This window comes from Salminus brasiliensis, chromosome 11, assembly GCF_030463535.1.
Source record: "Salminus brasiliensis chromosome 11, fSalBra1.hap2, whole genome shotgun sequence".
NCBI classification, from domain to species: domain Eukaryota; kingdom Metazoa; phylum Chordata; class Actinopteri; order Characiformes; family Bryconidae; genus Salminus; species Salminus brasiliensis.
In genome coordinates, this window is record NC_132888.1 from 14,717,194 (window position 1) to 14,730,131 (window position 12,938).

Below are 12,938 nucleotides of genomic sequence, written 5' to 3' on the forward strand. Positions count from 1 at the left end.
GTAGTAGGGAATAGCAGTCAGTGCACATTTTAACATTTTAACAGCACGCGCCTGTTATGTGACAACGTTTAGGCTTGTCATCTTTGTAATAATCATATAAATAAAGTAGTACACAGCAAACGCGCGAATCATGCTACAGAATTAGTGAGACTGGATTATTAGAGTAGATTGTAAAGAAATTGCGTATCATACAACTGAACACCAGGTGGCAGTATCGGCATTGCTAAAGCCCATCGTTTCTTTGGGAAAGCGTGGCTATTATTGCTGACTAAATAACCTTTTAAATTATGAAGGTATAATGAATTAAATTGATTAGATGGACTTAATAGACAGCATCAATTAAGTGAATGAACAATTCCAAGTTGACTGATGAAGAGTCAGAAGGAGAGGTGATTGCAGCGAGTGTTTAAGCATGATGGTGGGTGGATAGGCCCTGCTCTATAGTCACATAAATATTACGAGGCAAAACCCTAAGCAGCACAAGCAGTGTGTCCAGACACCTAAACCAAGCACATTTTCCATCATCTACACATGATGTTTGCCAGATTGGCTGTCTAGAAAGAACGCAGCAGCTTCTGGCCTCACTTTAGTGAGATCAGTTTATGATCTCTTCTCAGTTGTGTCCTCAGCAGTATCCAGCTGTGCTAAAAATGTGGAAATCTTATTGTTTCCAATTAAGGTGCAGCTTTCATTCAAAATAATAGCCATCGACATTTGTGCACGTCTGTAGCAGCTAGGGGAAGCTGCCAATTAGTATAGATTACTTTAATTACTTGTTGCATCTTGTCCCATAGGACACATTGATTATAAGAGATGGAGGGTTAGTTTAACATTTCTAACATAAAAACCCAAGTCATATCAGTTGGGTTCCATTTTAGGAAAATGAATACATAAATAAGTAAATATAATATTATCACAACAAACCCTAAAATGATATAGGGAAGATATTGATATCTGTTTTTGTTTAGTTTGGTAGGTTTAGTTTTGTAATATCATGTTAAAATGAACTATCCTTTGTGGAGCAAATCAATATTTGCTATATTGAGTCAATATGTTTTTTTTTTTCATTTTGATATAGCTTTACATTGTAAAACTATTTAACTCATTTTGCTTAATTATACTAGTATATAATGTATATACAGAGATCATTTTACTTAAAACAGGTAAAAAATGAGTAGACATTAGATAAAATATTAGATGCATCAAATAGATTTTAAATGATTATTTTAGATTTTTTATTATCTAACTATTTAACAATGCTGTATTACATGCATGAATTGATGATTTTTTTTTATGTTTCAGACTAATTCTTAGGGAAGGTCTGTTGAAAAGATTTGGTGACTTTCTTTTTGAAATCCTATGAAAAAGTCTGTAAAAAATATTAAATACTGTAAATCAGGCATCACCAAACTTTTGCAATAAGGCTGAAGCAGACCTGAGTCCATTGCTTAACCACTTGCTCTCAGTCTTCAAACAGTGGGTTAGCTATATGAGGTGCTGCTGCTTGGTTTGAAGAAAAGTCTGCTGCCATGCGGCCCCTTTAGCAGATAGGATTGGTGATTCATACTGTGAAATTGATAGAATTTATGTTTTATTAGAATTCAAGAAGATGGCCAAAAGCATGTTGTATTTGAATCTGTTTATCTACATCTAAAAAGCCTCTATGTCACCCCACATTATATTACTGAAGAATAAAGGCCCCAGTAACACTGTCACCAGTTCAGAGAACTCTTTCACTTGTTTCAGTGAAGTGGAAGAGCACTGTTCTGTAATACTGTGTGTGATGTAATGCAATGCCTTATGAACAGTCATTTCATGCAATGCTTTACAGCCATTTGACTGAACCCTGAGCATACAGCTCCACTGGGCAACACGTTCAGCCATGACGTAGTGCATGAATTCTAAATGAATATTTACAGCAGGCTTGAATGCATTATACTAGCGCTAGGTGTTAGAGCGCTAATCACATTTAATGCTCTCTGCCTTTCATTAATCTCTTTATTTGTGTAGTTGTGTGGTAGGAAGCCACTGGTGTGTGACAGGCTACTCACTGGTGGTTTGGATAATCTGTGCAAAAAATAATGGCGCATTACATTCATTGCTTGATTAAAAATGTGTGTTGTGCTCTGTTTGTTTATTGTCTCTTATCCAACACATTTCTGTTCTTAAACAGCTTAAACAGAGAGGGTGGGGTTAGTAGAACATGTCACTGGCGACTGTTTGTAACTCAAATGGTTAGCTCTCTGTCAACTTTTAGAATGATCTATTGTGTATCAAGCTTTATCAATCTGAGAGTTGCAGTTACTGTACTGGGTCACTGGCCTTTGGTGTTCAAGAGCTTGTTGATGATTTGTGTCATACAAGTACTGAACTGTCAAACAGGTTTTTTCTTGAACTTATGATTGTTTTTGTCATTATATTAATGCATTCAGATGGTTATTTCAGTTGTCACTGTCATATGTAGTAATATTGCCTTTGGTGAAGACTAACTCTTAAAGAACCGGATTTTAAGAGTCCATAATACAAACTAACCAAATCAGGTTGCTATTTCTCTTTTTATGGATCATTATAGTACTTCTATTCTCTCCATCAGACTAACGTATTTTTATGTAATGAAAGGCCTGTAATTTAAAGCAGGTTTTAATAAGGGTTTGCATTTATACAATACATATATTTGCAGCTAATAACAAGACTAAAAAAGACTCAAATCAGACTTGCATCTCAGAGAGTCAAGACTCAAATCAGACTTACACCTCAGAGACTCAAGACTCAAATCAGACTTACATCTCAGAGACTCAAGACTCAAATCAGACTTACACCTCAGAGACTCAAAACTCAAATCAGACTTACACCTCAGAGGGTCAAGACTCAAATCAGACTTACACCTCAGAGGGCCAAGACTCATATCAGACTTGCATCTCAGAGATTTGAGACTGGATTCAGACTTACACCTCAGAGATTCAAGACATAGTACAGACTTGCATCTCAGTAACTGGAGATTCGATTCAGAGATTCAGTAAATTTACTTGTGGATTGATAATTTGACCAATATGTTTGTCTTTGGGATTTTGACAGTGGAACAATTTGTTATGCTTTGATAGTTTTCCAACCAGTTTTCCAAATGAGAAAAGTTTTATAAAAAATAATCAGTGCTCTAGATTGTGACATAAGGAGGATGGTTTCTCACAGACTGAGTGATTACAGCTACCATTTAGTCATCAAGCCAAAAGTTTGTTGATCATTCAGAATTAATTGACGTCAAATATTTATTCATCCAAGAAAAAGTGAGTCAGTGCAGTCCTCAAGGACTAACCACACACCTTGAAAACCAGCTTGGCGCTTGTCAGTGAACAGTCTAGTGTTTATTCACTACACCAAACACCCATGGTAAACTGACTTGCAGCAGGAACATGTTTGCCTACTAAAAGCCAGGGCTCCAGCCTGTGTGTTTGTGGCCAATTTGTGTCATTCAAGCCCTGGGCTTGTGTCATCCCAAGTGAAAGCACCTGTAAATTGAGTTCTGATATATTTATAGCTCTAACACAGACAAAAAACATCATCTCACACAGTTGAGCATGTGTGCACTTAAAAAGAAAGACAGACAGGAAGAAAGAAAACTAGATAAAAGCATTTTTTTTATATCTGTGATTATCATTTCTTTTTTTGGTTCTATTTTTAAAGTCTCATCGTTTTTCTGTTTATTCCTGTTTGCCTACATTGTTTACAATGAATCACTGTTTCTCTGTTGGTGTAATGAAATATATTACAATGAACCCATGAAGGGCTGCAGTAATATGTTCATTTGGAGCTTTTTTAAACTGGTCAGACATTTGTTTTTATGTGGAGTGCTATAGCCCTTTAACCCTCAAAGGGCCTGTATGAAAGGGCTAATTTAGGGTCGCATTCTGGTGACTACATAACTACAGCAGGTTTATCATAGTTATTTGATAAGTTACATAATTTACTAAATAATTAGTGATTATTGCTTTTTTTCTTCATATGTAATTATTATAGAACAATATTGAAAACAATATTCAAGAGATACAGAAACACAGCCTTCAGAAAGAGGTTGCTACCTAATAAATGTGAAAGAAATTAAACAGGACAGATGAAGGATAGTCAAACAGCCATTAAAGTTAAAGAGCTTATATTCTACTATTATCATGCTTTAAAGTTCACGTATGACATTTCTATTAACTCACCTCACCAAAAACATAATCATCAAATCTTAATTCATGAATGTTTCCATGTTCTAACCTCTCTCTATCTGAACTAGCCAGGCTGTGTTGGCCTTATTCACCAACCGTTCTTAATAAGAAATTTCTTCTTAAAGATTCAGACATTACCCAGTGTTTTCTTGTTTAGGACTTCAGTTTACAAGGACAGTGGCATTCATCATTATAAGAGCATAGCTGTAAACAGCTGAGACTTTTTGATAGGACTTTTCTCAAGAACAAATGGAAGAAAGGTATTAAGAAGATCGAATTGGTCAGGCAAAATATTCAAAATTCAATGAATTGGTGAGGCACAATAAGCTCAAAAGTAACTGTTTTTACAGCATGACTTTCAAGTATATATATAATCATGTATACGTTACACATAAAAAGAAGATAATTTACATGAATACCCAGCCGTGCCTGAAGAAAAGCATATTTTAGTAAATACAAGAGTCTTTCTGATGATGACTGACAGCATAGAGAAGGGAAGCAGCCTGTGGGGCTTTTGATATTCATTGGAGCAGCAGGCATGTGAGTCATCAACCCTGAAAACGCCCTCGCCGACAGCTCCAGCTTTGCTTGATGTGGACATTAAGATATCAGGACCTTTAAGAAATGGCTCTTGGTTCACAGTGCCGCTTGCCCTCGGATATGTTGGGTTAAGAGGGGTTTGCAGCTCTACCACAACTGTGAACATTAATATTTAAGAGGTTGTGGTATAAATAAAAGGCGTTTTTATGGGACATTATTGGCTTGTGAAACAACACACTTTGTAAAGCTTTGCTTCTCTTGATATGATGAGACTGTAGATCATTGCTAGTTCTAGTACATCCAGCCATCTAATAGAAAATATCGTTCTTGATGATGTTTGAAGGAATTGAACATATTTCAGAACTATTTTCAAAGGAAAAACATCATTATATCAAGTTTTTCACTTACACATCTCTCTCCAAAACTGTTTCACTTAAAGAACCCTTTGTAGAACCTTTACTTCTCTGTAATGTTCCAGGAAGAGAGTCAGTCTCTCTGTGGTATGTAAAGGTTCCACTGACCTATTTTTCAAACATAGTTCTGTAGACACCTTTTCTTAAGAAGTGTGGGAACACATTAAAGTGGATGTTTTTTTTTTTCATCTTGTTTGGCTTGACGTCACATTTACCATTTTATTTTTCTTAATTCACTTTTGTTTTATTGTTGTGTTTATTCCTGTTTTGCTTTTTATTATTATCCGGTGACCTGAGGAGGATGGGTTCCCCTTTTAAGGCTTCCTCTCAAGGTTTCTTCCTCTCAACCCAAGGGAGTTTTTCCTTGCCACTGGTGCCACTAGCTTGCTCACAAGGGGCTTGGATTTGGATCTCTGTAAAGCTGCTTTGTGGCAACATTTGATGTAAAATACGCTAAATACATAATATGGAATTGAATTAAATTGAATGAATTCAATAATCTAGATACTTTTGTAGTTTTTTAAATTGTGCTCAATGAATGGTCCAAATGTATAAAGTATTTCTTTGTTATTGTTTAGAAAATGGTTTACTTAATTCTAATATTTTAAACACTATTAGATTATGCTTCTTATTCTCTACTTCTTAAAATATCACTCAGGCTTATCAGGCTTATATAAGACTGTTTAATTCTTAAAGCATTCCATGGCTTCTTGCCAGTGTTATTTTAGGTACTGAACTTGTTCACACTATGGACTCCATGCTGTCAGAATACAGTTGAACAAACTCTAGTCAGCTGTGCTGTCCATCAGTATTAGATCTTCAGTGGAACAGTATCAATATGATTTATACACTACAGAAGTGTAAAAGAACAATACTTTTCTGGCAGCAGGGGTGTAAAAAAGAGGTAATTATCTGACAAGAATTGTCCTTTGCTCAATCACAAACAGCAATATAACTCTTTGTAGTAACTTTAAAAGTTCTTTAAAATAGAGATGGCGCTTGACTGACACCCCCCCCCACAAAAAGTTTATACCTCAGCATAGTTGTTTGTTGCCATTATAATGCTGATTACCATACCAAAATGTCTCAAAATACACACAGCATTATACTGCTTAACAAAACTACTCCTAAAATCCATTTGTTTCTTACTAAATAGAAATCCCAAGAGGATCCCCAAAGCATCATGGGAGCAGTACTATGTCACGATACTTTAAAATCAAAATCTTTTATCTTTAGTCACATGCTTTCTTGCAGTTATAAAAATGTATTTGACAGTGATATATCAGCATGACAGAAGTAATTTTGTGTAGAATTACAGAAAATGTTTTTGTATTAATAAAGAATACTTTACAGTTTTTGTTAAGATTACCATCTGTTGAAATAATTAATGTATTCCACATATACACAATTTCAATAAACTGTGTATTCTTGTCATTTTAATTTTTTTTTTTTACAGGGAAAATCAAAATATAGATTTTTTTAACTAAATATTGTTAAATGTACTGGGGTACTTTGACTTTACTCTCTCTCTCTCTCTCTCTCTCTCTTATTATAGTATATATTTATTTGTTCTGTAAAATCTGAGTCTTGGGACCCCATGCTCTGCACATTTGGGTGTTTTTCTTTCCTCCCACACACTCATAAGGACTTTGTTGTTTGGTTAATAAATTAAATTGGGTGTGCGCATAAGCACATACATATGCATAACGTGGGGTCTTTAGGATTGCAATTGTGAATTATTTATTTCTAGGCAGCTCTCTACTCTAAGCATGGCATATAAAAATGTTCACATGACACTTGATCTATTTTGGAGACACAATGTTCATGTTTACTTGTAGAAAGTTGCCACTGTAATTTCTGTCCTCTAAAATTATGTTTTCTGTCTTGAATTCCAAACTACCTTTATACCAGCCAGTGTAGCAGTGCTTATTTTACTTGCCTGAAGTTTGTTTGTTGGGCCATGAGTAAATGTTGAAAAGAGAGGTGATCACTGAGGAAATGACCAGTATGGCGCTGAGGACCACACTGAATGCATTACATACTTTAGGCGAACTCTCTTCAAGAAGGTCACAAAGCTCTCAATGGAATTTTAGATGCATTTAGATCAGATATTGGCATCAATAGCACTGGGTCAGGACCCTCAGAGTAAAGACTGACATCAACAGCTGCTAATGCAGTGTTAACAGACTCAATGAACAGCCTATAGCTCCCTCCACACCAGGACATGCAGGGAATGGCTTCTGAGCCTGACTGAGAACAGCTGGAGTGGAATAAGCCTCTGTGTTTTGAATGTCTTAAAGCACTTCAGCAATTATTATTCTTTTGACATATGTGAAGTGAGAACAGAGGCCAGTTAAGATGTTAAGAATTTGGTTTGGCAGATGGGGTTTTAAGGTGAGAAACAGTATGTGGCCCATTAAAGTACAGCTTTAGAATAAGCAATATTAGAATCTTTTTTTCTGGAATTCAAACTAAAACAGCATCAGATTTGTAACTGGTGAGCTAATTCGTGGTGTTTTCTCCTCACTCTTCTTTCTGCTAGAATTCAATAGTTTTTTTTCTTAAAGTAAAGCATTGCTTTAAGGCTGGAAGTGTACTATTGGGACAACTACACAACTCATTACAATGACAACCTTTCTGACATGCCATTCTAAATCCATAGGCATTGGATCGAACAGCAGGTCAAACCAAACTTCAGCACTAACTTTATGTGATCTGCCACTTCATGTCTTGCTGTGGTTCCTAAACGCTTCCACTTTTTAATAATACCACTCACAATTAATGGTGGAATATCTAGGAAGAAAGAAGTTTCACCAACTGGCATGTTGCAATGGTAGCATCCTATTACAACACCACACAGGAATTCAGTGAACTCTTTAGTATGACCCATTCTTTCGTAAATGTCTGTAAACTCAGACTGCATGTCTAGGTTCTTCATTTCACAGATTCTTGGCAATGGGACTCAAGAAGTGTGTCCCAATATTTAATATTGCTGAACAGCTATACGCATATTCTTAGTAATGTTCACGCTTAAATTAATAATTAATATCCCCACCACCTTCTATCACCTTCTTTTTTAAAAACTCTGTACGTCAAACCTCAAAACCCCTGTCTCTTCCTTAATGTAATTTCCTGGCACTCCAGCATTTTGAAAACAACAAAGAATTGGACTCTGTGTTTTCTTCTGCAGCTCTGACCTCTTTCATGCAATGCTTAGGTAAGTATCCGGAGGCTATTTTGCTCTGAAGTTCAGTGTAATTCCAAAATCGCTGACCGCAGTGTTGGAGTCCAAGGGTAACAAAAACATAGAAATGAGTGAAGATGGCAAATTTAAAACAAATTTCAAAACAATCACACTGTTTTGGCTTGTTCCCTCCTATGTAATAAACATTTGGCTTATGGAAAGCCTTTACCCACATCATCTGAATAAAATTAGGTATTTGTTCTGTCTTTCTCTTCTGCCAGTCTTGAATCACAACAAGTATGTGGTCTATGTCCAATTCTAGACACTGTAGACACTGCCAGTGGCGGTCTGACAGCTTTTGAGCAGTGTAAATAATGGCTGGTTTAAGCATAGTAGTATGCTAATGCATAATAAATTCATAACACTGTTTATTCTACAGCTGGACCAATATGTTTTGAACACTAAAACTTTAAATCACACACTGTTTTCATACTAAAACATGTTTTGGTAATTTGACCTGACATGTTAGATACCAAGTTAGCTAGACTAGCATTGCTAACAAATACTGTACTGCCACCTATTACATCTTTGAAAAAAACATGCAGATAAATGTCCCTCTTATTGCATCCAGATCTTCATTTGCTTTGCACAGTTAAATCAATATCAGCAATACAACTCACCTTTCAGGAGAAACACAACATGGTACCCACTTGCAGACAGAGGCTCAATCTGTGCTTGGTTGACATCATGATGGAAATTACACAAAACTCACCAGAAACACTCAACCAACTGCACAATACTAATACTAATAAGCCTGTTTCATTTTAAATATCCTGTTTAACTAAATACAAACCAAAAAGACAAGCCAAAGCATTATGGGAGCACTCCTATGCCACAATATCATAATGTCCATGTTACAGTGTGTTGAGCTTGGAGGCAGAGGCGGGCATAAATGCAGGTGTGAGCAAAAACAAGGAAAACAAAACAAAGCAGACAGACAACAAAAGGAACACAGACTGGAAAAATCCAAATACTAAAACAAACTAAAACAAACAGAAACAGAACAAACAAACCAAACAAACCCATTAAGCACTAAAACTAACAAAGAAAACAAACACTGAAACTTAACTAAAGCTTAACTTCTCTCAAACCTAATGACAGGCATGGAGGGGTATATATATATATAGTCTTTAGGTAAATAAATGTTTTGATTGATATTAAATCAAAAAGTATGATTTCACCCAAATCATACATATAATTCGAGAAAAACAAATATATTTTGGTGTAACAAATTTTAGTAATTTTTTTAAGTTGGTCCAAAGTGCAAAGTATAGCCTATGTTGCATCACATGCAGCCACAGCCCTAAACATCAATGAACTGTGATAAACTGGCATCATGTTCCTGAACAGTGATGAGAAGCTGCAATTGGCTGGTGCCACAGCTCCAAATGACCAGCAGGGCTGTGAAGAGAGAGAGACAGGCCCCAACAACAGCAACACATCCCTGAGCATCACCCCTGATATATACAATGCATCAATGGTTCTAGTTCCTCCATGACTGTAGCCTCTTGCTCTCATATAGCTCATGTTGTCTCCTGAAGGCAAGTTACAGTAAAAGCATCACTGGTATTACAGGTATTGCCAGCATTGCCAGATATTTGTGTTGCATATGAATGATACTCCAGGCTTGATGAATGACATGGCTGAAAATAACTGTTTTTGGTTTATACAGAGAGCTTCAATGGTAAATGTAAAAATCTGCATTCAAATGAAAGAGTGAGACTTACAGGCTAAAACATCACTGTTGTCTATTTTGTAAAGGAATAGGCCACCCCACTTCAATGTTGTGCCTAACAACACCCCTACTGTTCCACATTAGTGAGCTCAGGATGTTGGATGATCACCAACTCACCTCAACTCCCTAACTCATCCCAAATGTACACTCAAAAGAGTTCTACCTTAATAGAGTTCTACCTGTAAATAAAGAATATACTGAGATGATACATATTAATGATATTCTGCATCTGACCATGAATGCATTGGTCTTTTTAATCTGTTTAAACTGTTCGCTTCTTCATTATTTCTTGCAGGCACAATGTAATCTGTTGGAGTACATTCTGGCACGGCCATGCCCACAGCTAATTTGATGGGCCACTGATGGTTTGGGGCTTGGGAGTGCATTTCTGGGCTTGGTGATGAATTTACTTGCCTTATTTTTGGGCAATGCAACCTTGATTAGTAAAACTTGCGTCTTTCCCATTGGCTCCTGGCAACATCTATTTGCATACTGGATCTCCATAAACGCCCCCCCCCCCCCAACCCCCAACCCCTCCTTCACCTTCACTGAGCAGTCGTTCCACCCAGGCTGCCTACTGTAAGGAATACAGCTATTTTTTGTCTGGTGGTTTGTTGCTGGTCCTCAGTGTCAAATGCATGGTAGCAATAGGTTCAGGGTCAGGTCCAGAGTGTCGTATTCTGTTGACTGTACTTTCCTTACAGGGCCGAGACAGGCTGTGTGTGTGATTTTTATTATAATTAAAGCATCACCTATTTTGTTTGACATTTTAATAAAATCAAGACCGGCTAGACTCTGCAAATATGAAGTAGGCCTGTGACAGACATGTATACACATTCAGCACAGAAAACATATGGGCTGATTTCTACTTAGCTGATTTAGGTGGATGGAGTTTGGGGTTCACAGCTTGCTGGAACCACTGTGTTGCTTTTGAAAGTAGTTCACTTGTATCATGAGGTAAAGCCATGGAGGACAGAACAGATGGTGCTGTTCTGAGTACTCAGGTGGAGCGTCTTCCTCCATTGAATACAGCACTATGCCCAGCACTAACAGTGGTAGAATGGAATGCGCATTGCTCACATGAACCCTGTGAACTGAACTTATCAACCGTGAAAGTGAAATGGGGGGAAGGGGGTGGTGATGCATACTCTGTTGTTGGTTAACCAGTAGATAACAAAATTACCAGTAAACTCTCATTAATAAGGCCTGTCTAGAAGTGTAAGCCTTAAAGACTGGTAAAAAGGCACCAGTCCAGCTAAAAGAAAATGCTTGCAATGCTCTCGTCAAGCCTGGCAGTGACAGTGGAGTCCCCTTGGCTGTGTAAAACTCATTAACAAGAGTTTGTTTCACAGCTGCTAACATAGTCAGGGGCTAAATCTCACACAAATTATACAATCTGATATCTTCCATGAGCTCAAACTCCTTGACCTGACAACAATTTGTGGAATTCCTCTAACTGTGCATCATCACTCTTCATCATAAACAATAGAAAGCAGAAGCAATAATAAAGCATTAGCATTTTCTCACAGTTCATCGGCTCCAGGAAAATACAGAGTGTAAGGATCATTAGGTCCACATGCTCCTTTCACAAAACAAACAGATATGGAAAGGATTATTATTGGAAGAGTCATCGTTTATGCACACAGCTCAGCCACTGACACATTCCACAGATGGATGGATAGATGGAGGAGCTTGGCATTGGTTTATTCCATTCCAGCAGTCTTTCAGTTACCCACAAGAGACGTCCTGAAAGCTTGCTCCACATTTGGATGCATTGGATCGATTTCAAGAACCAGAAGAGGGTTTGATAGCTCAGGCTGTCCACCATCTTTTAAATCTTACCTGTTTTTTTTTTATTTTTTAGAAAGAACCAAACCTGAAATGACTTCTCTCTTGCTTTTCAAGGAGAGGACCGATTCCACTGTTTAAAACACAGAGCCCTGCCGATGCTATGTGCTAAGAAATTGGGGCTAATCTCATTCAAACCACATATCCTTTGCTTCCCAATAACAACAATCCTCTGTGTGCTGTGCAGCTAAGCAGGGTTACACTCTGGGGAAACAGTGGGGTGTTTATCTGTTACGGTGAACTCTCGCTAATTGGGGTCGAGACAGATACTTTATCAGGATCAGGACGTGGCTTGAGAATTTGGCTCATTGTAGATCCACATAGTAGCAGTTTGAGGTCATGCACAGTCAAATAATGTGATGTCCTGCCCCTCAATATGGAACTGTGGAGGTGTTTGAAATTGGAACTAATTTCAGCCCTAAATATTGGAGCCACATAAACACAGCTGTGTGCTAAGGTTTAGGGACTCTTGGCCAAATAACATAATTCTTGTGGAGACATAGTAAACATAGTTAGCAAGGTGTTCTTTTTATTGAAACACAGTTTTTTTCCCCCTCCAAACATACTGTTGCTGTTTGTGGCCAAATAGAGCAATTTTATCTGTCCACAGAGCTTGTTTCCATACGTCTGGCCTGTCTAGACTTTTTCAAATGTTTCAAATGTGCTTTTGTGATGAGGTTGCAGTGATGTTCTATTCCATTAAGATTATGTTTGGGCAAGCTAGATCTCACATTGTAAAACCTAACTGCACAACGTATTGAATTAATTAACATAAATATCTATAAAACATTGGGATAACATAAGCAGAATACATCAAGATTGGCTCAAACATTAATAGTTTAGATTCATTAATCTCAGTTCATTTGTGTAAGATTTATAACACCGAGTATTAAAATTGATGCTGCCAGGAGCCAATGGGAGCGGTGTGAGCTTTACTACTCAAGGTTGCA